This window comes from Hibiscus syriacus, unplaced genomic scaffold (assembly GCF_006381635.1).
Source record: "Hibiscus syriacus cultivar Baekdansim isolate YM2019G1 unplaced genomic scaffold, ASM638163v2 tig00008289_pilon, whole genome shotgun sequence".
In the NCBI taxonomy this organism is placed as follows: domain Eukaryota; kingdom Viridiplantae; phylum Streptophyta; class Magnoliopsida; order Malvales; family Malvaceae; genus Hibiscus; species Hibiscus syriacus.
Genome location: NW_024062162.1, coordinates 407,552 through 418,980, shown reverse-complemented (window position 1 = coordinate 418,980; position 11,429 = coordinate 407,552). Strand labels below are relative to the sequence as shown.

At 32.3% G+C, this 11,429-nt stretch overlaps 2 pseudogenes; one reads left to right on the top strand and one right to left on the bottom strand.

The window, feature by feature from the left end:
* Positions 1-1,475: 1,475 nt before the first annotated feature.
* On the top strand, positions 1,476-2,822 carry LOC120202217 (annotated as a pseudogene).
* Positions 2,823-3,463: 641 nt separating this feature from the next.
* Positions 3,464-10,754, bottom strand: LOC120202205 (annotated as a pseudogene).
* Positions 10,755-11,429: the final 675 nt, after the last annotated feature.

The following is an 11,429-nucleotide window of genomic DNA, read 5'->3' as shown; positions in this document are numbered from 1 at the left end:
CGTGGCGTGGAAACCATTTTGAAATCTCCCCAGTGGCGGCAACCACTGTATTCGTGCCACCTGTCCATTCATTGATGTGTCATCTCGAGAACTTGGCAGAGTCTCACGCACTTCTCTAACAACATTTACCACGATGAATTTTGTTTATTAAAATTCACGAAACTGCCATTCCCTTGTTTTCTTCTTCTTTTTCTTTTTTTAAAGAGAGAGAGAGAGAAGATTGATTGGATATTCTTGGAAAGCAAGTTTCTTTTAATATATAGCTACAGGATGTTATTAACCCATCCAGTTTTGAGCCTTACCAACCACATTCTCAGGTTTCTTTGATTAGCAAATTTTCCATTTATTTCTTAAATTTCATTCGGATTAAAATTTAGATTTGGGTTTTAAAATAATGTAAGTTGAGTGATAAAATATTTAAGGCATTCAAGATATTTTAAATTATTTTTCAAAAGTAATAATGCGATGTCAATAGATAAAATTTATATATTAGGATCTCTATGGCAGTTTCAACTGGAATTTTATTTATTTTATTTTATTTTATTCCTAGGAATTACTGTTCCTCGTTGACGAGCTTTTGCGTGGTAAGCAAGTCATGGCAATAGAGGTAATTGTGCTTTTCTCCGAAAATTCTAAAACTTATTTCTACAAGGTTAAAAATCATAAAAATCGGTTGCGTTGATTTTTTATTAAAAATATAATTTTTTAAGTTAAACAAAATAATATTTTATATTAAAATAAAAATATTATATTTTTATAATATTTTAATTGCGACTAAAATATTTTTTTATAATATTTTCAATTATAAATCATAAATCTCTTGTAATAATTTTTTTAGTTATAACTAAAAATATTATAAATTTATATAACATTTTATATTTAACACTATAATATTTTAGGTCGAAACTTTTTCAAATAACATAACTTCCTTTTTTTGTCTAAAGAAAAAGACTTGAACTTTCCTCTTCCCAAACACACCTTTATTGTAGGCTTTTAAGCATGGCATCACTTTTCTTTGCTGACTGTTGCTTTGATCATTAAAACTGTAAAGAAAAAAAGGATGAAAGTTTTTAGAGATAGAAAGAGAAAATGGAAATACATTGCTTCCCGCGTTTTCCATGCCCCTCAGCTCCCATTCCTCATGCGTGCAAGCCATTATCAAATCTCTTTTAAAGCAAGAAGAAAAAAAACACTGCTACTTGCCTAAAGCTTTGATTTTCTTTTTATTTGATTGTCTTGGTCCATTAACGGTTCCAAGTTTGTTTTTAAGCTTATTCGTCTTCCATTCACCTTTCTAATCGATTTTGTTGCATCCTTTCTTTGTTTCGAAGATTACCCATCGAAACTTGTCTCCCTCAATTTCTTCCCACTGTTTCTGTTCTGAAAAAGTTTCTAAATTTTCAATACCCTTTGATGATTTGATCAATAGTCTTGTTTTCCATCTGTTTTTTTTTTATTTTCTCTTTTCTGGGTATTTTTTCAGAATCGAAAGACTTCATTTTATTGGTGGGACGGTATAATTTGGAAAAATAAAGCCCATTGTTTTATATTTCATCTCATCTGTTCAAGCTCTGGGATTTGCTAATCTTTTGTTCTTTGCCTAGATATAATCTGATAGAGCCATGGGAAATCATGGGAGCAAGAGAACATCAGAAACATCTTCGTCGTCGTCGACATCTATCACTCTTAGCAGCAATTTGCAGTACACAGCTGAATTGAGTTCCTATGAAGCAGCTTGCAAGCTAGACAAGGAGTTGCAGACATTCGACACCAATGTCCAAGCTCGAACCAATCATGTCATCAACACACTGGCAATGGGCGTCGAAGCTCGAGCCCTTTCATTCGATTCGCTCAGAGAGGTAACTGGTTGTCTTTTGGAGATGAACCAAGAGGTGGTTAGAGTTATCTTGGAGTGCAAGAAAGATATGGAAGAACCAAGAATTGTTCGAGCTCGTCGAGGAGTACTTCGAGAACAGCCTGCAAACACTTGATTTTTGCTCTGCATTAGAGAAATGCCTGAAGCGAGCCCGAGACAGCCAATTGCTGATACTAATGGCTCTGCAACAATTCGAGGAAGAAAGCGAGGTCGGCGGGAGCAAATACGTGAGGACATTGGAAGAATTGAGGAATTTCAAGGCAGCAGGGGACCCTTTCACCGAGGAGTTCTTTCAGATCTTTCAATCTGTTTACAGGCAGCAAATAGCAATGCTGGAGAAATTGCAGCAGAGGAAGAACAAGCTAGATAAGAAGCTTAAGTACATTCATGCATGGCGTAAAGTATCGAGTATGATATTTGTCGCTACATTTGCTGCCGTGTTAATTTGTTCGGTTGTGGCGGCTGCAATGGCAGCACCACCAGTAGCAGCCACGCTCGCTGCTGCGACATCGATCCCCTTAGGTTCGATGGGAAAATGGATTGATTCTCTGTGGAGAAACTATGAAAATGCACTGAAAGGACAAAAGGAAGTGATTACCTCAATGCAAGCAGGTACATATGTGGCTATTAAAGACTTGGATAACATACGGGTTCTTGTCGATCGATTGGAGATCGAAATCGAAGCTCTGTTACAGAACGCCGATTTCGCAATAGAGCAAGAAGCTGTGAAGATTGGGATAGATGAGATAAAAAAGAAGCTTGGAGTGTTTATGAAGAATGTGGAGGATTTGGGGCAACAAGCCGATATTTGTAGCCGAGATATTAGGAGAGCAAGGACTGTTGTTCTTCAAAGGATCATAAAACATGGCAACAACTGAAATCATTTGATTCCTGGGAATTTGACCTGCTTCAAGTTGATGCTGACAATGTTGACAAGAAGTTGAAAAAAATGATGATATTTGATTAATTTACATCATCTTGTTTTGGGACACTACATGTTTGTTGACAAGGTGATTGTTCTATTGAAGATTATAGTAATTATTTCATTCCTCTTTCATGTATGTTTTAGGTCACATATGTTATTTTCTATTTGGCAAAATGTTTCATTGATTGTATGTGAATTTTCATCATTCTAAATTCTAAATCGAATTTCGCATAGTCAGATCATCAGATCAATGAGCATGGAAAGAATTTGCCCGCTTTCCCCTTGCTTTTTATATTTATCTTCTTCAGGAGTACAAGTTGCTTTAGGAGTTTTCTTTGAAGATGCATAGAAACAAAAGTCCTTACCATTTGCCCAACTATGTTGCATTTTATTAAGAGATTATACAGTTAAACCCTAACATTCTACTTATAGTACATTGATATCTGAATATAACATGTACCGGAGATTTTAACGGGATAGATTTTCCGTCATGACTCTTCTCGTGTAGACAATGTAGTCTAATCAAATGGCACAGGCCTCAACATTCAGGTGATGTTGGCTGCCATAAAGAATGAAGTTTCCCGGAAAGCACTTCTCGATGCTGATTATGATGAATAGCTATCAAGTTTCCATGATAAAAGAAATTGGAAGAAACACTAGGCTTAAACACAGGTATTGACAAAGCTGAAGATTGGTACCGGACGGATGTTGAAATAAGTGGCAGAAACCATATAGGAACAAGAATGGATACAAAAATCTTGAACCAAATGGATGAGAAAAAGGTTAAAAATGTGCATCCTAAAGATGAGCACCAGCATAACGTTTACGAGGCACTTGAACGTAGAGAGGTTCGCTTCTGTTCCATGCGGAGGGAAATAACCTTCGGACATGAAATTAGAAAGCCAATGATCTTTAAGTAGAAACGTATTCATTAACCAAGCAGTTGCTTCGCTTGCAGACACCGGGATGTCATCCAGGGTAATGCATCTGATGTGAATATGAACTTCGGAAGGGTCAACCCCAAAGACATTATCCACGAAGGATGGATAGCGATGCTTATATCCAATGGTCACATCATAAACTGCAAGCAAACAAATAAATCATGGAAATTTGTCAAAGTATTTAAACTGGGTTTATCAGATGAAAAGTAGAAGCAAGCATTCTCTTAAAAATCCAAGAAATTAAAAAATAGAATAATTGAGTTTATCCTAAGCTCAGATTTCAGTCTTACTGGAGCTTCTTCGAAACCATAAAAAAGATTAATGTTTTCATAGACCCATAAGCCAGACATCCTCCAGGTTTCTTGCACATTAATGTGAATCGAGTATGGACAATGAAAATTCATGTTATTTTTTGTTAAGCAAAGTTGGGAACTCTCTACCTAGCTTGCTATTTTTTTGAATCTGAAAAAAAAAGAATCAGGATAGGTCTGAAGTAAAAATCTTGATATGCTATAGACCGGACAAGAAAGGAAGTGTCATCCTAAATACGAAATTCAATTCTTTCCACATTGTGAACATTAAGCTATTGACCTTAGTTTAGGTAGTGCACCAGGAACTAAAGGGGGGAAGAGAAACTGGTTATATTTATAAAATCATAATAATGTGAGAAACAGGTCTCTTATGCTAATACTGACTCCATCTCGTGACAATAAAGCTTATTGGTTACTCGAGGGGGAAAACAGAAAATGTAATATATTTGTCACCAATGTCAAAGCTTGCTCTGAACTATCTACCACAATATGAGCTAGAAGGGTCCTATTATAAATATTCTTCTGTCAAGGATATATCAATGTATAGAAGGTTAAGAGACAAATCCACAGGAAACCAATAGAAGGGCATAAAGAAGAAAAATAACCTGCATCCAAATTGCTCCTCAAATCTTCCAAGCAGGCATGAAAACCTTTGATTTTGGAAGCAGCAAATTCTTTAGGATGGGCAAGCCATTTTCAGCAGCATATTTTTGGCTTCTTAAGCACTTATGATCAGTGCAAGAAAAAGAAAAATTCATGGATTAGTGCACTGCATATGCATCGACAAAGAACCCAAGGGAAACTATAGATAAAAATCATGCACCGTGCTGTTCACATAAAACACGACAATATCAAAAATAAAAGAGACAATAGATGGGATATGACCGCTAAAAGAAAAGGAAAATACGTGAAATCTGTTTCTTCAGGAAAGAGAACAAGCCAAAGAGGATCTCGGGGATCTTTGAAATTTGAAAGCATCTGGTGCATGTTTGCCTCGTCAACCACCCACTTCCTCTCCACAGGGATGAACTCCAAAATATGGAATGCCCAGCCAAATACAGGTAATCTCATCAAGCTGCTCTTAAGGATGTACTTTATGTATCCCAGGCAATCTTTTCGCAATGCAATGTCCCACAGATACATCCAGTCAACCTCAGTTCTGTGGTTGCAAATAAGCAAAACACGTTCCCTTGAAGGAACATCAACTCCAGAAAAAGATACTATGGTTTTGTTTATTTTCTCAAACAGAAAAGGCCATAAAGCTAGCCAAGTACCGAAGAAGAAAGCTGTTACTTTTCGACTGTAATGCACACTGAAAAAGACTCAATACAACAGTACTAAAAAAGCCACAATACACTATCATCATAAACGCTGTTGAAAGTAACACCAGCAAGCATATCAGACCCCTAAACACCCTAAGTGGGGTCAATTTACGATGCCTCGTTTCATGATTTAAATTAAAACTTCCATTCCTTACAACTTCTAATCAGAACCTTTTCAAACAAAACAAAACTGCACAGACTCTAAGATAATCTACCTAAAAACTAACCAATAGAATGCCTTGCCCTGGGAGATGCATGCAAAAGTGTAGAGAAAAATAAGGCACAGTCTATCCTGCAGAAAACAAGAAGCAAGCATAATAAAGTTAAACGAAACGTAAGTAGAGTTAAAAATACTAAAAGTTCAACCAGCATTTAAAGGATGAAGACAAAAAGCACAACATAACATCAATGCTCTATCTTGAAAAACATGATTTAAGTCGCGTCTTTCTAAAAAGAATGTTAGATCAGCAAATAAAATTAAAAGTATGTATGACAGATATATAAAGATTGTCAGGATGATTTTTTGAAAAAATCGCCGAGCTTAAGAGGCGGAAGGATTAATAGATGGACAATTAATATTGCCCAAATTACAGATCCTGCCACTATTTATTGCTATTAATTGTGAGAAAATTATGCGAAAAGGCCTTCAACTATAAGACTTTTTTTTTGTTGAACTCTTCGATTATAAAAAATTATAAAATGATGATATGACTTAAGAAAATAATAAGTTAATAGTTTTCCGTTAAATTAATTGATAATGTTACTGGACAAGTGCTTAAAAACATCCTACAAGGATAATATATATATATATATATATATATATATATATATATATATGATGTTATTGGATAAATGCTTAAAATAAAATTAGCTTTAGGTTATATATAAGTGTGTATTTATCTACTTAATTATGGTACTTTATTATAATGATGTCTGACATAAATAATTATGTAATTAATATATAAAGAGTTGAAACTTAATTACATTTTATTTTAGGTCATACTTACATAAGCTCAGCTATTCGTTCGGTGCCTTATTGTAACTCATGAATATACTATATATTAAAGCTTTAATATAAAAGTAAAGATATAAATTATCCTCAAAATTAACTTTTAGTCATAATTTTTTTATTAAAAGTAGATATTTAATATTTTCTGTTACATTTTTAGATGTTTACCGTTAAGAAATTGTTAAGTTTGTCACATATATATATATATATATTTTTTTTATTTTTAAATAAAAATTATTTAAAAATATTTTTAAAAATTTGAATATGGCATGTGTCAGTTAACGGTTTTTTTAACAGTAGTCAACTAAAAGTGTAACAGAGAAAAAGTTAGGCATATATTTTTAACGAAAAATTATTGAGACGTCAAAAATCAATTTTGAGTATAATTTAGACACTTATTTTTATATTAAGCCTATGGTAAATTACGAATAATTGGGTAAACTATATATGAGAAATAGATTATAAAAAAATTACAGATTTATGTAATTGTATTGTCTTGATAAAGGGTAAATGTTTTTGAGAATTAATTAAACAGAAACTACATGCTTAGTACCTTAAAATCACATCTAATGTTTAATTTTGGCTTTATTTTGATTACAAATTGTTAAAAAATTTAACATAACTGTTGATATAATATTTTTATTTATTTTAAATGATGACATGGCATTACCACATAAGCATCACTATTTTTTTTATCTGTTGATGACCAAAATGAAATCAAAAGTAAATGTTAGGAGTAGTTTAAAAAAACTTGGGTGACCAAAACATAGTAAAAGTGATAGTTGGGATACTATATGTAATTTAATCATAATTTAATTACTTTATATTATTATTTAATGGATTTTAATGTGAAAAATAAATTAATCAATTGTCTGAATCAATTATAATTAGAAAATAAAATATTAAGTAAATAATTTTTTATATTTTTTAATACGATATAACCAACATGATTTTAATGTGATTGGAATTAGGTTGGGTAAAATTATTTAAGGGTAAATTATGCGTTTAGTATCTCAACTATCACTTTTATTTTGTTTTAGTCACCCAATTATTCTTTGTTTTAAAACATACTTAACGTTATATTTTGGTTTCATTTTGATCACCCACCGTTAAAATTAATGGTAATGTGTCACCATAAGATAATGTCACGTCATCATTAAAAAATATCACATCATCAGTTATGTTGTTTTTTAACGACGATTGATCAAAATATAATATTAGGTATGTGTTGAGATGTTCGTTGCTCTATCGATCAACCAAAATATTGTCAATATGAGGTGAATTGACCAAATTAAAAATTTAGGGAATGGAGAGAAAGAATAGAAAAAAATGCACAAGAATTTAGAGTGGTTCAACTTTTTCAAATGAAATCTATTTCCACTACCTTAGCTCCCCGCTAAAGATTTCTAACAAATTCATTATTTTGTTCTTTTTTTTCTAAGCTCAAGAGTAATCTTTACAAATTCTATATCGTTTCAATGGCTAAGATAAAACCACTACCCTTTTACAAAAGATAAATTTTGTGTAAACAAGAAAACCTCTACAAGGTAGGTGTTTTCAATTAAAACTCACCAAAACACTTTATTTACAAGAGAAAATGAAAAATAAGAATGAAATAGTTTTTTCTCTTGATGTAGATTGCTTGGACAGGTGTTGTAATCTTCTTCAAGCGTCACTAATTTATTTTTATATGTTGGAATGTGTTTGTAGCCTTTGGGACTTAATTATTGCAAAAATAATATGTCCAGACCAGGGAGTATCGGTACTCTGGATAAGAATATCGATACTATCCTAATAACTTTTAAATAAAATTAGACATTTCAGACCGTTGGGCCACAACAGTATCAGTATCAATATCGGTATCGATGTCATGGTATCGATACTACTATACAAAGTTGTATGATACTCCTTTAAGTATCAGTACCAAAATTGCATTCTGAAATCTAAACACCTTTTTAAAACATCGGGCAATATCTGTACTTCCATATGCGCATCGATACTTTGCTTGCCTTTGGTATCGATACTACAAGAATAGTATCGGTACTATTCATGTAGTATCGATACTGTAAGCATAGTATTGGTCCTTCTTTGCCAGAAAATTGTTTTTGTGATTAAATTATTGTTTAATGGACTTTGAATTATTTTTTAAAACTTTGAATAAATTCAATCAAGTCCAAAATGTTTTTCCCTTAATTTGTTTTATCAAAATAGGTTCAACAATCTCTCCCTTTTTATATAACAAAACATTTGAAAAGTGACACTAGTAAAAACTCCCTCTCGATAAAACATTTAATGAAAAAGAGAAATATTTTGGAAAATGTTTAAGCTCCTCCTTTTTTTTCATTCTTGAAATTGAATTTTACAAACCTATACTTCTCCCCCTTTTTTATATAAAAAATAATTCAAAATTTTTTAAGTTCAAAAACAACAATGGAGAGTAATTAGAAATTTTAACATAAAATCTTTTTGAAAAATCAAAGCTTTCCCTCAACAAAAGCATTCCAAAAAAATTGACTCTAAAAACTTGACACTTAAAAACTATTAAATTTTAAATATTAACATACATGTTAGTATCACATGAAATTCAATAAATCCAAGTCTATTCTACTTTATGCAATACTAACATGAGACATTAAAGTTCATAGGCATAAAGCTTTCTAAAAATATCATGTATTTGAAAATTTTGATATCAATAGTTAGAGAGATATCACTTACAATAAAAATTACACGCATAAACATTTAAATTTAAGGTCAAGAATAAAATTTTGTAAAAACAGAACACTAAAAGAAAATTTGACCAAAAATCATTATGATGAACTAAAAATTTAATTAAAAATCATTTAAACTTTAAAATATTCACCATAACACATTAACATACATAAAAAATAATCATTTTGTTCAAAATCATGCATACATAAAACAAAATAGGTAACCAATATATAACAAAACATTAAATTTAGAGGTTACTCATTTCTTTCCTTGTGTGGGTAAAGCATTTGAAATTCTTTACTTTTGTCACCATTGCTCCCACACACCAACAAGAGACATTTATTTAGATTTTGGTATTCAATTTTTTTTGGATCCTTGAATGTTAGTGAAAAAGTCTCTTGTTCCCTTAGGAACGTGTACTTGTCTAATTTAAATTTTTTTATAAGTTTTAAAGACAAATATGTTCCATGTGACAATGAAAATGACAATGTAAGCATTTGCAATTTTTAAACATGATGAATTGATTTGAGAAATTATTTCTTTTTTAAGCATTCAAGCTTAACGTTTAAATCAAGATTTTCTTTTTCCAAATCATTGATTTTGATTTTTGAAACCTCAAAATCATTTTTCAAAAGTTCACTTTGTTTTTTCAAAATCTATTTTGTTTTCAAAAGAAAATCATTTCAACTTCAAATTTTGAAATTGAGTTTTATATTGGAATTCATGGTCTCAAATTCCAAATATAATTCATCATAATCATCTTGTAACTTAAATGAATAAATTTAAATCACAAGAGTTAGAAGTTACCCTTGAATTCTTTGATGGCCATGAGACTAGGTTCACAACTTCATCTTCATTATTGTAGTTCTCTTCATCACTCAAAGCCACCATAAATGCCTTCTTTTTGTTTGATCCATTCTTCTTTAGGAGGGGACAATCATACTTGACATGTCACATTCTTTGGCCTTCAAAGCACACCGGGGGACCCTTTTTCTTGCTCGATTCATGTTTCACTTCCTTTCCTTTGGAAAACATGAATCTTGTGAATCTTTTAAAGAGCTTGGCCATCTCTTCATCTTCATCCACCTCTTCACTTAAGTCTTGATTACTTTCATTGGTGGATTTGAAGGTGATTCTCACCTCCTTTTTCTTGTTATTCTCTTCTTCTTCTTTTAGAGTCTCACCTCATGAGTGAGTAATGAACCAATGAGCTCATCAAAGGTGTACAACTCCAAATCCTTGACTTTTTCAATGGCATTTGCTTTGCCTTCCCAAGATATAGGCGATGAGACAAGTATCTTTCTCACTACTTTTTCATTGGGATAGACTTTTCCAAAATTCTTCAACTCGTTGATAATAGAAGTAAACCAATCAGACATTATTTTTATGTCTTCATCGCCCTTCATCGTGAATTTATCGTAGTTGAGAGTAAGAATGTCAATCTTGGACTTTTTCACTTGGCTTGTTCCTTCATAAATCACCTCCAACTTATCCCAAATCTCCTTAGCATTATAGCATGAAGATACTCTGCATATTCTCCGGGCCAAGAGCACAAAAGAGAATGTGCATGACTTTGTCATTGAGTTGGGCAAGCTTCCTATCTTTACTTTTTCATTCTGGTAGATTCCTTGAAGGAACAGAAGAACTGTCGACAATGGCATCCCAAACCGTAATGTCGGTGGCTTGGATGAACAACATCATCTTATTATTCCAATATGAGCTCCATTGAAGTAGGGAGACCTATTGATGGAGTGAGAGTCCTCAAGGTAGTACGCATTGAATGTGGAAGCCATATTCTCGGTTGCGTCTGGAATTGATAAAGAGCTCAAAATTTCTTGACAAGGTAGTACCAATTGTTGATACCAAGATGGTTGAATTGCCCAAATTAAAACTTTAGGGAATTGAGAGAAATATAGGAAAAGTATACAATAATTTAGAGTGGTTCAACTTCCTCAAATGAAGTCTACAACCACTACCTTAGCTCTTCACTAAGGATTTCTAACAAATTCACTAATTTGTTTCTTTTTCTAGGCACAAGAGTAACCTTTACAAATTCCTTATCTTTTCACTGGCTAAGATAGAACCACTCCCCTTTTGCAAAGGATAAAAATTGTGTAAACAAGAAAACCTCTACAAGGTAGGTGTTTACAATTAAAGCACACTAAAACACTCTATATACAAGAGAAAATGACATAAGAATGAAAGAGCTTTTCTCTTGATGTAGATTACTTGGATAGGTGTTGTAACCTTCTTCAAGTGCCCTCAACTTGTTTTTATATGTTGAAATGTGTTTGTAACCGTTTGAAGCTGTTAGGATAGTTTAGAGTTGTTGGGGA